Here is a 23,527-nt window from a genome sequence, read left to right on the forward strand (position 1 = left end):
TCATACTTGTGTTTGCATGCCATGGATTACGAGAAAAGAATACACCGATCGTTTGGGTGTCTCTCGATCTATATAACCAGTCCAGCTATGTCGCCGACGCCATGAAGACCAGACAAGATGGCTTTGGCCGTGCGACAACCACGCCACCACCAGTCGCCGGCCGCCTGCGTGGCGCCGCCGCCAAGCAAGATACTCGTGTTAATTGGCACAACTAGAGTTACAGTTTTGCCCCTCAAGCCATGGTACTCATGATTTTTTATGTTAGTACTCCGAATTAAATTATTGGAGTACCAATCCATCTTATCCGTCAGATTAGAAAGAATAGACGGTCCTGTTTAATTTAAGGGTACGGTAAAAGAGCTCTTTTTTTAAGTAGGGGAACTATTTGGGAGTGTTGAATTACTTATATGTCTCAAACGTATTTATAATTTTTTTTATTTCATGCTATTATATTATCACTTTTATATACTTTTTATAGTATTTTATATTATTTTTTAGACTAACCTATTAATCTAGTGTCTAGTGTCAGTTGCCGTTTTCTGCATGTTTTCGGTTTCATAGGAAATCATTATCTAGGAGGTCAAAATAACTTGCCGATTTAATATGATTTTTTTCTGGCAACAAAGGACCCATGAAGCTTCGGGGGAGATCGAGAGGAGCTACAGGGGTCCCACACGGCCACTCGGCGCGACCAGGAGGGTAGGGTGCGCCCCTAGGCCGTGTGGCACCCACCTGCACCACCTTACCTTGGTTCCACCACCATAAATTCCTATAAATACCAGAACCCTTTGGGATATTTTCATATAATTTTTTCTACCACCACAAGTTCCTGTTTCACGAAGATCCAATTTGGAGGCATGCTCCGAGTTCTGCCGGAGGGGCAATCCATTCTCAGAGGTTTATTTATAAACCTTGCTGCCTCCAATGACCATGTGTGAGTAGTTCCATTAGGATCTTAGGGTCCAAGTAGTAGCTAGATGGCTCTCTCTCTCTCTCCCCTTCTCTCTCTGATCTTTAGTGAGTTGCCTCACATGATCGGGATCAATTTGATGTAATCGATGGTGTGTTTGTTGGGATATTATGACGCCCCCGATTCAATCGTACACTAATCATACACGCAAACGTGTACGATCAAGATCAGGGACTCACGGGAAGATATCACAACACAACTCTACAAATAAAATAAGTCATACAAGCATCATATTACAAGCCAGGGCCCTCGAGGGCTCAAATACAAGAGCTCGATCATAGACGAGTCAGCGGAAGCAACAATATCTGAATACAGACATAAGTTAAACAAGTTTGCCTTAAGAAGGCTAGCACACACTGGGATACAGATCGAAAGAGGCGCAGCCTCCTGCCTGGAATCCTCCTAAACTACTCCTGGTCGCCATCAGCGGGCTGCACGTAGTAGTAGGCACCTCCCGAGTAGTAGTAGTCATCATCAACGGTGGCGTCTGGCTCCTGGGCTCCAACGTCTGGTCGCAGCAATCGGGTATAGAAAAGGGGAAATGAGGGAGCAAAGCAACCGTGAGTACTCATCCAAAGTACTCGCAAGCAAGGAGCTACACTACATATGTATGCATTGGTATCAAAAGGAATAAGCGTATCTTATGTGGACTGAACTGCAGAATGCCGGAATAAGAGGGAGATAGCTAGTCCTTTCAAAGACTACGCTTCTGGTAACCTCCATCTTGCAGCAGGAGGAGAGAGTAGATGGTAAGTTCACCAAGTAGCATCGCATAGCATAATCCTAACCGATGACCCTCCCTTCGCCGCCCTGTGAGAGAGCGATCACCGGTTGTATCTGGCACTTGGAAGGGTGTATTTTATTAAGTATCCAGTTCTAGTTGTCATAAGGTCAAGGTACAACTCCAAGTCGTCCTGTTACCGAAGATCACGGCTATTCAAATAGATTAACTTCCCTGCAGGGGTGCACCACATAACCCAACACACTCGATCCCATTTGGCCGGACACACTTTCTTGGGTCATACCCGGCCTCGGAAGATCAACACGTCGCAGCCCTACCTAGGCACAACAGAGAGGTCAGCCCGTCGGTCTAAATCCTATGGCCCAGGGGTCTGGGCCCATCGCCCATTGCACACCTGCACGTTGCGTACGCGGCCGGAGAGCAGACCTAGCAACCTCCATTACAAAGGAAGTTGCGTTACGCGGTCCAACCCGGCGCGCGCCGCTCAGTCGCTGACGTAACGAAGGCTTCGGCTGATACCACGACGTCGAGTGCCCATAACTGTCCCCGCGTAGATGGTTAGTGCGTATAGGCCAGCAGCCAGACTCGGATCAAATACCAAGATCTCGTTAAGCGTGTTATTCTGAAATAACCACGGACGTCGACCAGGGCCAGGCCCACCTCTCTCCTAGGTGGTCTCAACCTGCCCTGTCGCTCCACCACAAAGTAACAGTCGGGGGCCTTCGGGAACTCAGGCCCACCTCTACCGGGATGGAGCCACCTGCCCCTTCAGCCCCCAACATCAGAATCACTCGCGGGTACTCCTACGAGCCGGCCCGATTTTAATCACCACAAGTATCATATATTATGTATAAGTATATACCTGTGACCACCTCCCAAGTGATCACGGCCGATAGTATAGCATGGCAGACAGACAAGAATGTAGGGTCACTGATGGTAAACTAGCATCCTATACTAAGCATTTAGGATTGCAAGTAAGGTATCAACAGCTGGAGCAACAATGACAGGCTATGCATCAGAATAGGATTAATGGAAAGCAGTAACATGCTACACTACTCTAATGCAAGCAGTAGAGAGAAGAGTAGGCGATATCTGATGATCAAAGGGGGGGCTTGCCTGGTTGCTCTGGCAAGAAAGAGGGGTCGTCTTCGATGTAGTCGAACACACGGACATCGACAGCGGTCTCGGAGTCTACCGGAAAGGAGTAACGGAGGGGGAACACAATAAATAACAGAGCAATCAAATGTAACACAAAGCAAAACACGTCAATACGTTATGCTAGGGGTGGCCTAACGTAGGGATAGGCGATACCGGTGTAGGGAAGAAACATCCTGGAAAGTATTCCCGGTGTTTCGCGTTTTCCAGCAGATGAACCGGAGGGGGAAAGTTGCGTGTTCGCTATGCTAGGGTTGTGTGACGGACGAATGGATTGCGTATCCGGATTTGTCTCGTCGTTCTGAGTAACTTTCATATAGAAAGTATTTTCATCCGAGGTACGGATTAAAAGATATGATTTTCTAAAGATTTTATTAATTTTTGGAATTTAATTAATTATTTAATTTAATTCGAAAATGGATTTATGACATCAGCATGAGGTCATGCTGACGTCAGCAGTCAACGGGGTTGACTGGTCAACCTGACCAGTGGGTCCCACTGGTCAGTGACACATTTTAATTAAACAATTTAATTAACCTAATTAGTATTAATTAGGGGGTGGGCCCCACTGTCATACTCTGTTAGATAATTAACAGTAGTTAATTGGGTTAATTAGTCATTAGGTTAATTAATCATAATTAGTTAATTTAATCAGAATTAATTAAGTTAATTATTTAATTATTTAGTTAATTAATTAATTAATTTTATTTTAATTCTTTTTTTAAAATCGTTCTAGGGGTGTGCCCCACTTGTCATAGGGCCAAGGCCTAATGGGCACGGGCGTTGGGCTATCGGGCGGTGGTGCGGGTGACGGGCGCCAGCCCGAATGAGTGCCCGCCCAGGCCAGCAGGGGGGTGGAACGGCAACCGCAGGGCACCGGAGAACACAGGAAGACGAGGCCGGAGCTCGACCGGATCGAGCCCATGCCGGTGGGAGTGAGCAGAGGCGGCAGCAGGGCGGGCGCGGCCGCGTCAGGGGCGCGCGCGCGAGCTTGGTGCAGCGCAGGAGAAGATGCGCGCAGGGGGGACGCCACGGGCATGACGAGCGCCTGCGCGCGAGGCGTGGAGGTGCTGGTGCGATGGCGAGAGGAGGTGTCGCGGTTCGGCGACAAGCTGCGGCGCGACGCGGAGCAGCAGCAGCAGTTTGCAGGAGCGGGGAGGGGGTCGCGGTGCGCGGGCAAGGGCGGTAGGAGGGCGCGGCCAGAGGCGGGCGGCTACGGCGAACTAGCAACAGGGGCCGTGGTGGCCGTGAGCGGGGGCAGCCCGGAGCGTGAGCTCCGGCACGCGGGCGCAGCCGAGCAGCGCGGCCGGCGAACGGGGAGAGAGGAGGGGCGCGGAGACAGGGGAAGGAGGAGGGCGGAGGCCGTGGCCTCACCGGGCTTTGTAGGGACGGGGCAATGGACGCGGGGAGGTTCGGGGTGGACCGACGGGGATGACGGCGACGTGGGAGGAAGCAGGCCGGCGAGGGAGTCCGGGCGCCGGCGCGGTCCAGGCGGCGATGGGCGATGCGGGATCGGGGTCGGGGTCGTTGCCCCCCGATCCAGATCGAGGAAGGAGAGGGAGGTGTGCGGGGGAACGAGTGGGGGGGGGAATGGGAGGAGTGGGGCACCGGGTGGGCTAGGGTTACGGGGTACAGGGAGTTAAGGGAGTGAGGGGGGGCCTGGGCCGGTTGGTTCGGCGGCCAACTGGGCCGAACGGGTCTCCTCTTTCCTCTCTTCTTTTTTTGTGTTTTGTTTTGTTTTACTTTTCTTATTTTTCTTTTTTGTTTTATTTTTAGTCTTATAAAACATAAGCCTAGTCCCTAAATTAATGCTTTAGTTTACCCTACTGAGACAAAGTGTTTGGTACATAATCAAAATAGTTTACATCTTTACAATTCTTAAAAAGGCATTTAATTAATTATTTTACCACTGTTTTACTTATTTTAGGACCCTTAAATACTTTTGCAAAAAGTTGGTTCCTCGACCAATATTGACTATGAATTATTTGCCACATTCCGAACACTTTAGTTTTAAATGTTTGAAACTTTTACTGTTTGCTTTATTTTGAATTTGAATTTGAATCGGTTTCGAACTAACACAAGATTAGCAATAGTAATCGAGGTGACGTGGCATCATTAGCAAAGGTTCATTGTAGCCTAATTATCCAGGTGTCACAGATATGGTGAATTATCACTTTATGATCAGATTGTTCATTGAAAGCAGTTGAATCTTTTGAGATTTTCTTGTTGTATAATTAAATAGCTTTGCATGCTTTTCGATCTATCTATCTTCTCTAGCCAAGTTCAATGAGTTTTTCTTTAGAATGAGTGGTGCTTTGTAGTTTTTTCAACTTGAGGTGCTCTAACTATCAGTAGTAAATGCAGTTGGATTAACTGGCTACTTACCACGGACGTAATGCCTATATAGGTTTATGACATGAAAGATTATTTCGGGAAATTGAGATTTTCCAACCGATAAATTGAACTTAACCATGGTATTGATCATGCGTGATCTATTCAAAGTCACCACAAAGGTCGTGGGTGTACATCGGGTTTGATCTCCGGTGGGCTGAGGGTGCAACCACTCTTCTAATCATCCAATCACATGTACGGTTGATTATTTGATCAACCACTCTTCTAATCATCCATCCACTCCCCGCATGCTGATGTCCTGGACAAAAAAACAAATAGTTCAAAACTAGTTAAGTGTCCCTAAACTTTTAGCGGTTCAAAAGTTATCAAAAAATATGAAATAAATATGGGAGCATCTCTCTAATGTAATAAGATGATCCAACTGAGGGATTCTCAAAATAAGCATCTATGTGTCCTCGGCAAAAATAATAAGCATTTCAGCTCACTGCAACATAAATATATACTGAACTATTTGTTTTTTTGTCCAGGACACGTATAGTCGTATTTTTTTAATCCCTTTGTTGGATCATGTTATATTATGGGTGTGTTGGTTCAGTATTTTTTTTAGAATTTTTGAGAACTTTTGCACCATTGAAATCCTTAACTAGTTCTGTGACGAGCACTTGTAGAAAATCCTACTCCGAAGATACACAGTCGTACAGTGCTGTCAGACCAAGCGCACCTTCGCGAAGCACTATGACAGCGCGAGTTGAAAAATGATGGCAGGAACGAAACGGTTGAGCAGATCGAAGCTGCAATGCCGGCCAGCTCCCCTCACCTAAACGCCAGCCAGCTTCCGAAGAAGCACTCTTTAACTAGTTGCTCTTAATTTTTGACTGACCACTATTTTGGTTCAGTCGATTTTCTATTGGGCTGAAACCCATTTCGTGTTGCTTGTTTACAGGCTTAGAGTGCTTCCTCATTTTCGGCTTGTCTACATTTTTTTCTCTTTTCTTCTTTAGCCGCTTTTTATGGGTATTTGTGGATGTTGAGTGAGTACAAAATGTATATATGTAAGAAATATATATCATATGTATAAATTATATTAGAGTGCGAAAATTGCACTATTATATAGATTAAAAAAACATTTTCGTTCTTAGAGTGTAATACCAATGTCACTAATTCATTCTAGCTTATAAAAAATGGTTTTTTGTTTTTCCTTTCTTTTTTAATGATAATATCAATGTCACTATTCATTCCTTCTTAGTAATGTTTTTTAAATCCCACTATATTATATGTTTATTTTTGCATATTATAGAAATATATAATTTCCATCTAAATTATGTGCACATTTTTTTCATTATGCTTAATATTGTTAATTTTCTTTCTTCTCAAAAGGTAATACTAATGCCACTAATTCATTCTTTCTTCGAAAACTTCATTGTTTTGATTTTGTTTTATTTTCTTTCTTCTTTATGGGTAATACCAATGTCACCAATTCATTCATTTTTAGGAAAAAAAATTGTGAAGTTTCACTATTATATGCTTATTCATGCATATTATAAAAAACACAATTTCTGTGTAAATTGTATGCAGATTTTGCCATTAATTGATTTTTATTTTCTGTGTTAGGATTTATTTTTTTTGCAATTAATTTTGGTGATAAACACTATTTTTTCTCCCGTTGCAACGCACAGCCATTTTTGCCAGTTAATTCTTAATGCCCATCATGCCCTTAATCATGAAGGGTTATGAGCCGATCTCGATCTTTGATGTGTTTAGGGGGTGTACCGAAGCAGATAGTGGCAATGCAATAGTAATAAAGCGAGTGATTCAAAAAAAATCTTCGTGGAACCGGAAAGGGAGTATAAATAGATCTTTTTCTACGATTCCCACATCCACCATACGTGGAGACCACTCCCGAGCGTCCTCCATGTGAGAAGAGGCGAATGCCACCGAGCCTCATGTCTATGGAGGTTCGTCGGCGTGCCCCTGCCCCATCAGCGACGAATATTTCCACTGGTGCCGTGAACCTTAATGTACGCATATGCCGCTACGCATGCATCGGAGGAGAAACATCCACCCTCGACCACTCTACGGTCAACCTGAATACTCCGGCAATCCACAACCCGCTTACTACGATTAAACACCATGTCATTCAGCACATGAAAAAAATGAATGCCTACCGACCTTTGTTCTCGTGAATAGTGATTTCAGGTCATTGCCCTTTATATACACCACCGTATCTTCATGCTAGCCGCCCGCATATTGCAACCTTCCTATTTCCATTTAATCTCAAGGTGTTGGTAGAAACAGCACATCTTAGTATCTCACATAGGTCATAGTCACATATACATATTAAGTACAGGATGAGAGTTGATTCTCAAAAAAAAAAAAAAAAAGAACAGGATGAGAGAAGGTACAATGCAGTTGTAATAAGAACCTACGTACGGGAATAGAAGACATTGGGAATAGTTGTGGTACCAAAAGTAAAGCAGCTCTAAGAGAGACACGAGATGTTGGTTCTTCACGAGAGTGAAATGTTACATTGTCTTCCTTTCTTACCTTCCATCTACGAGCCAATGTTGTGTATTGTTTTTGGCTGCAACACCGTGTTTGTCAATTCGATTGACTGTCAGTGTGGTAAACAGGAAAAAGCTCATGTAATAGCCCAAGTACACTCCTTTTTCTTTTGAGATGCATTCGTCGGTGTTAGAGTTACGATTTCTCAAAAAGACCTTGGCTTGATTTATGCGCTGTTTTACAGTTGTTGTTCTTCTACCGCCTTATGTTTCGTATATAACTATTAGTTGTAAAGATCGAAGTGGAAGAAGACAGCTAAACTTTTTTTCGAAACGGAGGCAAAAGATTTCCCTCATCCATTAATTAAGCATAAGAGAATTGTCCAATTAATAGATGAAAATCCGGGCAAAAATAATCAGAAACCGTTGAGCAGCACACAAAATACCCCACGCACATTCTCCAACGAGGGCATCATCAAGACCGCACCTAGGCGTAATCGTCATCACTCCTCCCCTAGTAGGCCTCATCACCAACCCTAAAACACCGAGCAAACGACTCCGACTTCGCAGCAGACGATCATCGACCCAGCCCACACTGAAGAAGCCATGTGGAGCCACATGAAGGCCCATGCCAGAACTCAGCCACCTGCGACAAGACAGTGCAACTCCAACTCTAACGGAAAACTACGAAGGAGAACTAGGCCAAGTTGGTGTCATGGAGGATCACCAAACAGACCACCTGACGCCCGTCATTGTATACCACCGGGCCTCACCACAGCAGCTTCGACTTCACCATGACAAACAGCCGAGGCAATCCCGCAGACACGCCGGAGAAGAGCCGACTACCTCAACCGACGCCACGTCTCCGATCTTGCTCACCCCCATTACTGTTGCCACAGAAGCCTCAATGTGAAACACCTACGCCATCCACTACCCGCATGCTGATGTCCAGCTCCAGAGACGAACCCCTGGAGGGAAAACGACACCAAGGCGCCGCCATCGTCCGATCACCCGGGATCAAGGCTTTCCTCCGGAGCTGCATTGTCGACTAGATCCGTGTGAGAGGGGTGTGGCGGCAAAGCTGCAATGCCTCCAAGAAGGTCAATGACAATCGCAACCACTGTCATCGCTAGTCATGACACAAGGCTGAGATAGGGTTTTCACCCAAGCTCCCAGTACACCTTTTACCGCACATCAATCCGCACAGACGCCGACAAGCCCACCCATATCACCACCACCACCAACGAACCATGCCTGTGGATGAAGAAGCACCAAAACCACCGTAGCCGACTTCCTCGTCGCCACGTGCCACTTGCGCACCCTACTGCCGCAGCACCACCATCACCGCCGAGCCCCTCACACGCCCAATGACCTTTCCATGATGGCAACACAGCAGATATGCACTGCCTGGACCCCCCGCACGCCCAGGACACCCGTTTGGGCTCAGACGAGCAGATCCGCACCAGCCAGATCCCTCAACGAGCCTCCCGTCGTCGGAGCAACAGATCCGTGGAGGCCGCCCGAATTTGTGCTCCATGTGCATCCCTCGCAGACGCCTTCCCATGTCGCGTGTCCCCTTGCTAGGTCACCCCTTGCCGGCTCCCCTACCGGTGCTCCAGATCGCCGCTCCCCTCAAATCGCTGTGACACGGCCGTCCCGACGCAACCATGCTACACCGCTCTTGCGCATGCCTCCCCGTGCTGGACCGCGGCTACTCCCAACCAGTGCCCGCACTGGTACAAGGGCAGCGCCCGAGATCCCACCGTGGCTAGCAGCTCACGTTGTCATAGCACCAACAGGAGGAGGAAAATGGCCCGTCGCCGCCAAGCCGCGCAGGCTTAACCCTGGCGGCGTCCACCGGCAGAGGCGAGGAGAGGAAGAGAGGAAGGGCTTCGACTGGCAGTGGCGTTCACCCCCTAGCCGCCCATGGGAGCGACCTGAGGGGCGTGTCGTCCTGGTTCTTTCCAGCTAGTCTTTTAGACTAGAAAAAAATACTCTATCCATTCCAAAATATGTGTCTTAACTTTAGTACAACTTTGTAAGAACTCTTATTTATGATAAAGAGTCAAGTCCACTAAGTACCTACTGTGGATCAAAGATTACCGTACACGTCGTTTTGGCAAACCAAGTTAAAGACCTAGGTCGCGTCCTCCATTGGGACATGGTCGCCCTCCAGCTGCCTGCCAGTCAGCACAGGGGCGAACGCACGTACAGGGTCGTGAGGGCAAATGCCCCTACTCAATTTTTTGGGCCACTTATACCTGGCTTCATATACATGGCTTTGCTCCCGCTCGGCCCAGGATATTTGCCCCCACTGCCTGGCTACTTCTCTACTGATCTGTTATATAAAGCCCAGCCCATCTTCTCTTCTGTAGAGAAAAGACAGCAGCGGAGGTGAAAAGACAGCAGCGGATGAGCCCATCTTAGAGAGATTGAGGGGGTGTTTGGTTCAGAAGTCCTAAGAGTTTTTCTAGTCCCAGGGACTAATAAAAAAGACTTTCTAGTAGAGTTTTTTTCTACTCCCTGTAGAAAAAAAGTCCCTCCCGTTTGGTTTCTATGGACTTTTAAGGACTTTTTCTAGTCTCTGGGACTAAAAAGTCCCTGAACCAAACGCCCCTGAGACACGAGGCAATGCGTACGAGCAGGCTAGAAGCGTACGCGTTCGTCAAACAAAAAGAAAAACCGTATCGTTCGTCCGTCGCCTGGCTTCTCGCACGACCGCTGAAGCGAAACGAAGCCGCCGCCGCCGCCGACGCCCAACTATCGGCCTCGATCTGCAGTTCTGCAGGTACACGCCGAGTCGCCGACCGGCCGGCCGGCCTGGGTTGCCGTCCCTAAGGAGAAAAACTGAAAAAGACGCGTGCCACTCATCAGCCCTAGGTTCAGTTCTGATCTTTCCTTTACAATTTTCAAAGTATTAGTCTATTCTGCTTCCTTGTTTAAAAGGTACAAGTTAGTAATTAGGTTGACTCAATCTAGCTTCATATAACCAATTCGTATGAATAAGTTTAACCACTCCTGAAACCCTAGGTTCGTTCTGCTGGGAGTAGAATAAAATATATAGACTATAGTATTATACTGACTTGATGTACGTCAATTTATGTATCATTTAACTATTTGACATTGCCAGAAAAGCTAATGGAGAGATAAAAGTACTAGAATATGTGGAGGAAGAGGGTTCAGATGCTACTAAGCAACGTCAAGCCAGTGGCCTTTTAAAATATTTCCAGTCATTTGATTCTGCATTCTTCCTACATATGATGATGATTATATTAGCTTTAACAAATGGGCTATCAAAAACCTTTCAAAGAAAGGATATGGACATTGTTAATGCTATATCAGATGAGGAATCAGCTAAGCGAGAGCTAGATAAGCTTAGATCTGAGCATGGATGGAATCCTCTCCTGAGCAAGGTATGTTCTTTTTGCAACAAGAATGATATTTCTGTTATGGACATGGAAAAGGAGTATGTAAATCCAAAGAAGCCAAGGCAAAGGACTGGCATTAATAATGAGCATCATTACCGGGTCGACTGCTTTTTTGCTGTTTTGGATTTATTGGTAGAAGAACTAAACCACAGATTCAATGAGGTAAACAATGAGTTGCTTTGTTGTATGTTTGCTTTCAACCCAAGTTGTCGGTTTAGTCACTATGATGATGAGAAGCTGATGAAGTTGGCGAAGTTCTATCCTAATGACTTTAGTGATAAAGAGCTAGACTATCTTGAGAAAGAGCTTTGCCTCTACATAGATAATGTACGCAATGATACAAGATTTGCTAGCTTGGAAACTATCAATGATCTGGCTAAACTGATGGTGTCTACAAAGAAGCATAATTCTTATCCTTTTGTCTATCGGCTTTTAAAGCTAGTACTGACTCTTCCTGTTGCCACTGCAACTGTTGAGAGATGCTTCTCGGCAATGAAGCTTGTGAAGAATGCTTTGCGTAATAAGATGGGTGATGATTATTTGAGCAATAGCCTTATTGGCTTTCTGGAAAAAGAAATGTTGGATACTATTCCTAATGAGGTGATAGTTAAACGCTTTCATGCAAAAAATCATCGTGGAATGAAACGGAAGGAGGTAATGTGCTCAAGCTTTTATTTTCATCTATCAATGTTTACATTCTCTCTATGTTTAAAAATGATTCTTTTTTTCATGCAGCTTGAAGGATAGAAATCAGGGACATAGCAACAAAAAGGGATAGCATACCCATATTTCTCAAGTTATTATGTCTTAAGTGGTTAGTTTGCTTTTATTTTGGCACTGAACATGTCATAATTATGTGTGTGATGACATTATCTTATAATAAATTATATGATTTTGCTTCTTCGACACCATATATATGTATGCTTGTGTGGTTGGTCCTTTAGATTGTCTGCCCATTAGTTCGTATACATGTTTCTAAAAAAATAGTAAACCTCTTTGCCCCCACTAGTTTTTCGTCCTGGCTGCCCGCCATCGTCGTGCCCAAGGGGGTCCTGCCGCCCATGCCCAAGGTCACTCTCCCCACCGTGCCCCAGGTGACGATGGCGCCGATACCCGCCATTGTCGTGCCCATGGTGACGCTGCCGCCATTGCCATTCGTCCCGAGTGTGAACCTGCCTATGCCGTTCGCGGCACCGCCCCTGTCAGCGTAGGCGCGCCCACGCGGCGGTGCGCTCGTCCTGTGCACGATAGGGCGCCGTTCATCTGAGTGTGGGGCCAGGTCACTCACTGGACACGACGTGCATTTTCTTACATGCAAGCTCGGTGTTTTATATACGATGCAGTTGTTCCTAGGTCCTACTTTTTCTTTACATCTCAGTATATGTATTCTTGGTGTTTGACTATTGAGGGTTGTCCAATTGTGTGTATTCGTGTTTTTCCTACATACTCCCTCCGATTCCTATTAAGTATTTGTTTTCTGTTAAAATTCCCCAATGTAAGGTTTTTTTTTCAATTTCTCGTAATTCTTTTTTATTTTATTTACTTATTTTTATTTCACTGTTCATGGTGGGTGCATTTGAACTCGGGATTAGAATAACAATTCCACGAAAATGATAGTTGGAGGGTTCAAAGACCGCTAGGTGAGAATCTTCACATGAAGTGGCGGGTTGCAGATTCAAGGGCCAATAGATTTGCACGTTTTCCCATTATTTTTCGAAAACACAGAACAACTCAAATCTAAATGTAAATTTGGGAAAAATTAAATTAAGAATGAACAGAGTCAAAACGGTGTGCTTGCATGTATAGTCCAAGAAGCTACAATATAATCGACTAGTTGCTTGCAACCAGAGACGCTCCCGTATCATGAAATTCTATGATGCTACTAGCAGATTGTAACAGAAGTCAATCCCAAAGAAGGGCACTTTATTTTGATGATACATGATAACGTTAGTGAGCCCTTGTGAGAACGTTTGACTAGCCAGATGACCATTCAAAAATGATGGCATGAATAATCCAGACCGAAACTACTGGACGGACGACACTAACCGGCCGAACCCCACATGATGCAGGAATGAACGGTGTTGTATGCTTTCGCTCTAACACATCAACGGCTTGATGCGTAGTGTCGTCGGCAGATCGTCCGAATATGTCGTGTGTATAGCATCGGTCAATCCAGACGGTTGAGCAGATTAAAGTTACAGCACCGGTGCAAACCTCGTCCTAATGGCGCCCTGCTATGTACCAGTAGCCCACGAGCCAATGAGTTTCCGCAACCTTGTGAAGTATCTCAATCCAGCAGTATGTTCGTTTCCTTTCCTGATTTCAAGTGTTGGTATCTTTCTCATATTGGGTCCCACCATTGGCAGATAAACAACTCATGCACAGCACTATCCATCTCTTAATTCTTACTTAAGTAGAGTTTGTGACACAATCTCTCTCTCTCTCTCTCTCTCTCTCCTCTTCACTAACAAACATATCATCTACTTCCACATTTACAACTTTAAATCATTTATATTTTATAAACCATAATTTTTATTTATTGAGTATTGTTACATATTTGAACTCCTCGCGCCAAGACCTTTAGAGCAAGACCACTTTGGATACATTTCAAACACCTTTAATTATCAATTTCTTAATCCACTTGTTTCACTCTATTTCAACATGGTAAAATTAGTTTTTGATTCCAGCGAAATTATTATTTTGAAATGAGTGAGACCTGCTTGTTGAAAAGAGCTGGAATGGTGTTTTACTGAAAATAGTTTTTTTAGAAGATTGAATTTTTTAACGAGTGAAATTTTGCTATCCAAAATGAGTGAAATCAGTTTTTTTAAATGAGTGATTTTCTTAATATAGTTAACTCAGTGTTTTTGAATGAATGGAACCAGTTTTCAAATTGATAGAAATTGGTCTTTTCAAATGAGTGAAACCCTTTTTCGATTGTGTGAAATGAGTGAAATCACTTCTTTCAAATAGTGAACCTTTTGTTTTATTTTAGTGAAATGAGTGTTCTTAATTAAGTGAAATCAATTATTTTATAATTATTTCAATCTGTTATTTGAATTGAGTGAAATTGTTATTTTAAATGACTTAAGTTGTTATTTTAAATGATTTAAATTGTTATTTATTAAAATAAGTGAAACTATTTTTGTGAATTGAGTGGAATAATTCTGTTGAAATGAGTGAAATCATTGTTTTTTAAATGTATGCAATCAATTTTCGAATTGACCAAAATATGATATTTGAAATGGGTGGAAACCTTTTTTATGGTATGAAATGAGTGAAATCTTATTTAAAATAAGTGAAATTCTTTCTTTAGTAGAGTAGAATAATTTTTACAAACTAAGTGAAATCAATGATTTAGAAGTTTTTGAAATATGTTGTTTGAAACGAGTGAAATCACTCTTTTCCGAAAATGATTGGAACCATGCTTTTACTTGACTAAAATAAGTCTTTTGAAATGAGTAAGGAATCAACATTTCAAATATATTCCATACTCTCAGTTTTTAAGAAAAGAATGAAATTGGTTCTTTTTAGTGAGTGAAGTATGTTCCACTGAGTTTAAACTCATTTAAAATATATTCAAATTTGATATTTTTTAAAAGATATTGACGTCAAGAATGCAAATATGTAAGAACCCATAAAGGCTCAAAAAGATCATCATGAAAGCTCACCCTCCACATGCACATCAAACCAACACATTTATTCAAAGCAAAACATAATATGAAAGTAGGAACAAAAGAAGTTGAAGCAATTTTCCAAGCTACGCTCAGATGTGGATTCGAACCACTGAAGGATTTCAAGGGCAATGCCCCTTGCTCTTCCCACTGAAACAAGAAAAAAAGGATTTGTAGTCCAGCAAGAAAACGGATGCGCTAACGCGCAACGGCTTTCGCGCTAGTTGCTCAATCCGTTGCTTGTTTTGCTCTAACCAGCTAAGCTACCAGAACCACTTGCCTAAAGTCTCTTTTCTTCATCTATGATCATCCTACCTGCAGTGGAGGAGCTTGCTCAAGAACCAAGAGCCGGCCAGGGACTGGACGGCCCTCGTTCGGGAAGGTCTTCTTCGCTATGTATCATCATGAAAGCTCACCCTCCACATGCACATCAAACCAATACATTTATTCAAAGTAAACATAATATGAAAGTAGGAACAAAAGAAGTTGAAGCAATTTTCCAAGCCAACTGTTACCTCTTCGTGCTCACTTCTCTTAGGCGACGCGCATGCAAAGACACAGCCTCCACATGCACTCAGAACTACATGTCCATGTAAAAGCGCCCCTTCACCATACATATAACTGAATCATATTTGAAATTAATCAAAAATATCTTGTAAACTTCTAAACACACCACATGTAAGAATTGAGCACCAAAAATTGTAATATATGTGTAGACATGCCTCAACCACCCTAACACCCATAGTAGGTGGTAAGTTGTGTCTTTACTCATAAACACTTGCTAGTCTTATATACATTATCCAAGCAAAACTACATGTTGAGAACTTGAAATTTCCAACAGTAATTCAAACTCGAATGTAATTCGATCATGTTGTGATGCATGTTAATGCAAACCCTCTCCAATAATATGTAGACCAATGCTCTTCTTCCGAAGGATCTCCTACAATATGGGGCTCTATGGTCCTTAGGATTGGGAAATAAAAGTAAGAAAGTGAAAAGCGCAAGGTTGTTACATGCTTCTTAATGTTAGGGGTATTTTTGTGCAAGTTAGCCAAACATGATAAAAGGTGAGCGAGTAGATGGGCTAGGTGCACTAATAACGAAGTGCAAAGTCCTGAAGGTGCCCTCCCACTTTGAATGAATAAGTGGAGGGCCTCCCTACCCTCCCATGTATGCACTTTATTTCGGCCCGATCCATTCATAAGGTAGGGGCATGATGGAAGACACTCCCGGCCTCATAATCTAGAGGGTTGTTGCTGCAGAGCTAAGGGGCATATCAGCACCCTCCCTAGCACCATTCTTTGACCCATCAGCTGACAGACGGGCCGAACATGAATGAGGAGCAAACTATACTCTAATTCATTTTAGTTGCTCCCACGAACGTAGACTAAATGATTTCATTTGCCCTACACTAGAAAAGTGCATATATATCATTGTGGAACTGTGGAGTAAGTCTCAATTGATCTTTTATTAGGATTCGAACTCACGCAACATACGAAGTCATTTCTATCTATTTAAGGGTTTGCCTCTACAGAAGATGTCTATTTTTACTATCTAAGAGTCATACATATCGGAACTTGGAGCGAGTTGAACGAAAGCCTTGCCCACAGCTACAACCTTAGGCTTTTCAAAGGGCTTAGATTTTAAGTTTCTCTGGTTAGACATGAAATCCTTTTGGTACTTTAGTTAGGCGAGCAACCCATTAACAAAATCAAAGGCGTGACCATCCGCCCTTCCATCAGTGGCTCTTCTTGTAAAGAAAAGACAAGGATCATGGCACCTATGGATTATAGGAAACTTAATGCACAAACTGTAAATGGGAAATACATGATACCCACACGTGATTCATACTAAATGATTGAATTTGTACCAAATTATAATTGAATCGATTACAACATAGGAAAAAATGAATATTTTGAAGAGATACTGATCAAGAAAACACGAGTGCAGAGAAATCCTTAGAAAATGTCCTATAGAACTCAATCTACAAAACTAGCAACCCATATAGTGAATATCCCTAATAATTTCATTCTTAGAAATTTCTTGCGGAATCATTTGAACCATAGAGGTCATAAGTACATATGTAGTATTGTTGCTGCTTATGCATATATTGTTTCACATCCCTACTTTTTTTAATTATCCATCTTTTCATGTTTTTCTAATATTTCAAGAACTTGAGGTTTTCCAAAGAATAAAAATAAGAAATAAAAAAAAGTATTTAAGAAAAATATTAATATAATTATGAAGCTGTGAAATTTTGAAAGTCATAAATTGATCTACGAATACTCTTGAAAAATAAGGAAATATGAAAAAAAATCCGGCTACAATTCGAAATTACTAGATTTAGCCTTTATGTGGATGTATGAGTGTCTCCTCATGGATGAGCAGTTCTATTTTCTATTGTAGATTTGTGATTTTTTTCCATTTTCTATCTTTTACATATTTCCTTTTGACCTTTATTTTGGCAAAAGCAGCAGAAAGGCTCACAATGATTTGATTATGTATGTATTGGAAGTGTGGATATGTCATACGCCCAGCGGCCAGAGGTCGGGGGGAGATAAACTTCATATGATGATTTTATAAACTGTTGTAAATTTTTATCCCCTCTGCTTGCTATCCTTTCGATGTTAGTGAAACCATCTTCTAGTCATCCAAAATCAAAACCATAATGGTCGGACAATCAAAAGGTATATGATCTTCCAACGTAAAGGTACAAATTGTATGGTTTGGTGCTTAGATACAAAAGTTAGACCCATTCGAATTGAAAAAACGTGTTTTCGTAATTTTGGTTACGGTCACAACTAGTGCCGATGCCATTCAGCACATGGGGAAATAACGAATGGCTACCAACCATTGTATTCGTCGCAGTAAGTGATTTTTTGGTCATTGCCCTTTATATACACTACAACAGCTTCACTTGAGCAGATGACAACCTTCCTATTTCCATTAATCTCAAGATGTCGGTAGATTTTTATTCTTTATATCGATAACAATATATAGCTTAGTACATCAAATAGGTGATAGCCACATATAGATACCGAGTAGACAGTGAGAGAGGAAACAATACAAATGTTATAACCTATGGGAATGGAAGACATCGAGAATAGTGACGGTGGCATAGGTTAAGGAGCGCCAAGAGAAACGTGAGTTTGTGGATCTTCACGAGACAGGCCCGTATGGCAGGCAGGTGCAGCCTGTACGATGGCACAGGGCCCCTAAAATTTTAGGGCCCCAAAACATATCTTAAATGGCAATAAATAGTATTAGTCAAGGGAATATTCAAGCAACACTTCATCTCCTGTAAAACATTCCAAGTACCAACGCTAGCCAGTTCCAAATTCCAATGCAAGCCACTACAGAAACACAAGTGCACGCCTTTCTTGACCTCTCTGTCGACTTAAATAACTACTCTGTCCCATAATATAAAACATTTTTGTAAGCTATAAATCACCGCTAAGGTGGATTATTATTGGGAAGATTATGTTTATAGTATGCTAAATATATAATAAATCATCCTTCCGTCCCAAAATATAAGACATTTTAGCAAGCTATGTTAGTTTACAAAACGTCTTATATTATTAGACGGAGGGAGTATTTTTCTATCTAAAGGGCCTCATTTCGTGCTATTTTGCACCGGGCCTCTGAATTCTCAGGTACGGCCCTGTCACGAGACTGAAATGTTACGGCTCCCCACTCTCCTGCAATTCCCTTTTTCATTTTTGGATTTGGAGAGAGATAAACAGATTATGTAATAGAGCAGCTTGGTCGAAATAGAAATGCACAACCACGCCCATCGTCCATCGGTCGATACAGAGAGCAGCAAAAGAGAAGCAGTTGGCGATTCGGTGCAACGATGCCAGCACCTCTTGCATGCCAAGCAAGCGCTCTACCATCTCAGCTAAACCATAGTATTATGTTGTTTTTGCAGTTAACACAATACTAATCTTTTGGAATTAACACAATATTCTGTCGATTCATTTTTGTTCGAGGACTTCCTGTCGATTCACTTGATTGACGAACGAATTGCGCTACAGAAGCACGGCAGGGCCTACGAGCAGACATCGCAATCTGACGTGGCCCAATCATACATTTGGAAAGCCTATCCAATCTCGAGGCCCACATATGATACCTTTGGAATTCCTATCCAGCTTCCAGGCCGAATAAGAATTGGATCCAGCGCCCCACACTCCCTCTCCTACAGAAGAAACCCAAAACGTCCGGTCCCTGCATTAATTCGGCCGACGCATGGTTTGACAGCACAACATGACACGTCCTCTCAGAATTTCCAAGGCTCCAAGCCATTCTGAAAATTATTGTTATTATGCTATGCTACTTCCAAAGGGAGAAAAAAGAAAAAAAAAGAAAAAGAAACGCCGCGAGACAGCTGCCTCAAGGAGAGAAAGGAAACTTGAACAAGCAATTCGACACAGTTCCGCTTTTGGAGTTTTCGCTCTGGTTTTCCTTACCGATTACGAGTAGATTATTGTTATTTTGCTTGATTGAATATCGGGAGTATTTGATGACTAATATGTCCGCTTCAAGTCGCTTGCACCATGCATGTAAATTAGGTGGGCATCTGATGCTTGAAGTCTTCCTAAAATGGGAGAAGGAAGGTCGTTGATCCACTAAAAAATAGAGGAGTAAACGGCCGAATGAACCTTAGTGGAGGAAATTTACTACTCTAAGTTTTTGGTCGTTTCTAGGCGACCCCGTAAACTTAGCGGAGTAAAACTTATAATTGGCTTATGCATTCCGTCGATCACTTATTATGGTGACCACGCCGGCGACGCGCCACCGACAACATGTCCATCACCGAGCAGATACGCGTCCATCATCGAGCCTGTCTGTGCCCGCTAAACTCACGCCGGAGATGACCGTCGGCGACACCCAGTATAACGGCGAAGCAGATGACTGTGCAGGACCTCGCGGCGGAGGTCATGGATCAAGCAATGGGTGCGTCTGGTAGCTAAAGTGCACCTCCACGTCGAGCAGTCGCTGCACTAGGAGCAGCTCCTCACGAGTCAGTACACCGGCCCGGTCGACGACGAGGCCCGAAGTTAACATCAAAGGAGTAGTTGACGGGGTGCTTCACGCGAGTCGCGAGGCCGCTGCAAACGCGAAGGAAAATTTTACCCCGGCAGGTCGCGGAGGAGTATTTTTACTTGTCCGGGTCGAGGAGTTTTTTTTTTTTTTTACTTCTCTAACCGGTTTAGGAGATCAACTAGGTGCCGGTTAGAGGAACTCCTCTATAGCTATTTAAGGGATCGGCTACATATGCGTTAAGGAGAAAATTTCCTCAAGAAAGTACACTACCTACATACCAAAATATAAGATGCTTTTGTCGGCTAAACTAACGTTAAAAACGCCTTACATTTTGATACGGAGTAATACTACTTGCCTATAGAATTTCATATTTAATGGCCTCTGGACACTTGCACATTGTCTTAGCTTTATCTTAAGCAATGCAATGCTTGCCGACCATATTGCATGCATGCATGCATACCACACATCGTCTCGCAGTTCTCCGCCAATCATAGTACACCTTACGCGGCCATGTGACCTATACTAGCTTTGCGTGGCCAACAGCCGATGCTTGCAAAATGCCAAGCCGAGGTCGGCCACCAGCTTCCCTTCCAAAAAACACACAGTAGCGCGAGGCCAAAATTTTAAAACATGAACAATTTTTTAAGTTCTGAACAAATTCTGAAAAACGGGAACAATTTTTAAAATTCCAAGCAATTTTTATAAAGACGAACAAGTTTTTAAAAAATGTGAACAATTTTTAATTTTGAGGAAAAAATAAACATGAACATTCTTTTTGAATTTGTGATTAAATCTTGAAAAACGGGAACAGATTTTAAAATCCCGAACAGTTTTTGACATTCATGAACAAGTTTTCACAAAATGTGAACAATTTTAGAACCAATGAATTAACTTTCTAAAAAGGGACATTTTTTAATTTGTCAACAAATTTTGAAATTGGAAAAATTTTGAAAATTTTCGAACATTTTTTGAGAATCAATAATTTGGAATATTTTTAATACACAAACATATTAAAAAATTACAAACAATAATGAAAAATTGAAAAAAAAAACTTTAGAAACCCTCAGAAATTGAAACTCTTAATTTTTTTGGAAAACAAAAACAATTTTTCATATTCCAAAAAGTTATTTTCAAATGGGAAAAGTATATTTTTTGTCCCTCAATTCTTTTAAAAGTATAGAATTAGTCCCTCAACTCCAAAACCAGCAAAACCTGGTCCCTGAACGTCTCAAACTGGATAAGTTTAGTCCCCAATACCGCTTTGGATGGTTGTTGTCACAATTTTGTGTGGGACCCACTTGTCAGCTATTGGAAAAAGAAATAAGAGGAGCACTAAAAAATTATTGCGGGTGTGGGGATCAAACCAGCATTGCCACGCTCACCCTAGCCAGCTAAACCCACACCGATATGTACTCAGGGATTGGATTGACACTTTATTAGTGAGGGAATTGCCCAAACCATCACTTATTGGGGCTAGCATTGCGCAAAACACCTACTATACGGATTTGTTGCGGAAAACACCATCTATTGGTGTAATACATTGCAGATAGGTCTAATCTAGTGTTGAACACATTAACATAATTACACACAAAATGGATCCCGCTTGTAAGTGCATGCGTGACAATAAAAACTGGCCACATCAGCAACATATTAGACCAAGAAGTGAAAAGACCATAAGCGGGACCCATTTGTCTGCAATTATGTTAGTGTTTTTATCATTTATGCCACCAGTTGTATCTCACTATTCAGTTTTGCCATTAGAAGTTACAGCCGCTCAAAAATGCCATTAGATATATCAAAAATGTCATCGTTCCGTTAGATGTTTGCTTAATAATACCATTAGACATTGTTATTTTCATGTCAAACTTGTTGACCATCCAATATGACAAAAAAAAGACTAGACCCACATTTCAATTCTTTCTATCTTACAATGATAAGTGTGGCCCCACTTGTGAGGAGTAAGTAAGCGAATAATTTTACAGAAAAATAAGAACGTCGTTGGGATCAAGTGGGCCCCACACTTTATTGTAGTGAGATAGAGGGAGAGCTGGCATGTTGGTTCATAGGTATTTATGCCGTTATAACATGTCAAAAGAGATTTGAGATCACAATAATAATGTGCAGTGGCATTTTTAAGCATGTGTCTAATGAAGCGATGACATTTTTTAGCATTTGAAATTTCTAGTGACGAAACTGAGTTGTGGGACACAACTTGTGGCATAAATGATAAAACCCCATTATGTTAATGTGTTCAAACACTAGATTAGACATATCTGCAATGTATACACCAATAGATGACGTTTTCCGCAACAAACCCGTATAGTAAGTGTTTTGTGCAACGGTAGCTGTCGTGGTTCTAGCTCTGACAGTGATGTAGGGGGTGAGTATGGAGAAGCTAGATCTTAGCTATTGGGAAGTTGTAACACGCGAGATTTACGAGTTCAGGCCCTTCTCGGAGGAAGTAATAGCCCTACGTCTCGGAGCCCGGAGGCGGTCGACTGGATTATGCGTGTATGGATTACAGGGGTGCGAACCCTTCATACTGAGGAGGGGGGTGGCTTATATAGAGTTCGCCGGGCCCCTCCTGCCCTCAGTAATGCAGGGTTTAAGGTACATTTAAGATTGGGCGTTACTGGTAACGCTCCTAATAAAGTGCTATAATGACCATAAAGACTACTTAACAGCTGACCGTTTGCCTGCGGAGTGACTTTAGGTCTCCTGGCAGTCGAGTGGTTGGCTTCATGGTCGAGTGTCTTGAACCCGTCGAGTGGGATACCTTCAAGTCGATTGAAAGGTGGCTTCTTCTAGGGATGTCCTTGGATAGGGCTCTTTGGACGGGTCCGTGCCCCTACCCTAGGTACATAGCTTCATCATTAGCCCCCGAATGGATCGAGATTAGAGTGGGGAAAGAGTTGGGGATCTTTCTGACTGGTTCTTCGAGCTACACGAGTGCCTCGTTTCGGGCCGATCGTCACGGATGACGTGATCAACCTCTTACAGTCGCCTTGATCCATTCTAGGCCTTTCGTCGAGTGAATCTTTTTGCTTGTGACATGCCGAGTGTCGGCGCGAGCGGGGTCTTCTGTTTTTGGCAAGTTGTTCTGCGGCCCGCGGATGTCGCGGGATTCGGGTTTTGGGAAGCGCGCGGGACGGGAGCAGCCGCAGTAATCGGAAGCGATAAAGCGGAAGCTCCTCAATCCCCGCGTCACCTTTTTCGCCACGTACTGCGCGCGCGTCTGCTGCGGGATTTGACTGGATAGCCTGGGCCTACCAGTCAGCCACTCGGGAGCGGCCCCTAATAAGTTGCCGGCTCGGGGTTTCCAAGCCGTGCGCTCTCTTCTCCTTCCTTCTTCCTCTCTCCCTTCGCCAGTCCTTCTGCTACCTCCGCTCTCACCCTAGCGCCGCAAGCCCGTGTGAGATCTCGCCGGCGACGATGGTGAAGGGCAAGACGACTGCTTTGGAGCACGCGAAGAAGGCGGCGACGGGGAAAGGGAAGAGGTCAGCTCGGGGCGGATCCTCCTCCAGGACCGCTCTGCCCAAAGGTTGGATCCAGGGCGACTGGATGCCGTCGGTGCTCCGGCAAGAGGATCTCGACGACATGGTTGAGGGGGGAGTCATTCCCCACGAAGTTGCGCGTCTTCCGGGGGGAGAGATCGAACCACA

The sequence above is a fragment of the Triticum urartu genome, chromosome 5 (genome assembly GCF_003073215.2).
Source record: "Triticum urartu cultivar G1812 chromosome 5, Tu2.1, whole genome shotgun sequence".
Classification (NCBI taxonomy): domain Eukaryota; kingdom Viridiplantae; phylum Streptophyta; class Magnoliopsida; order Poales; family Poaceae; genus Triticum; species Triticum urartu.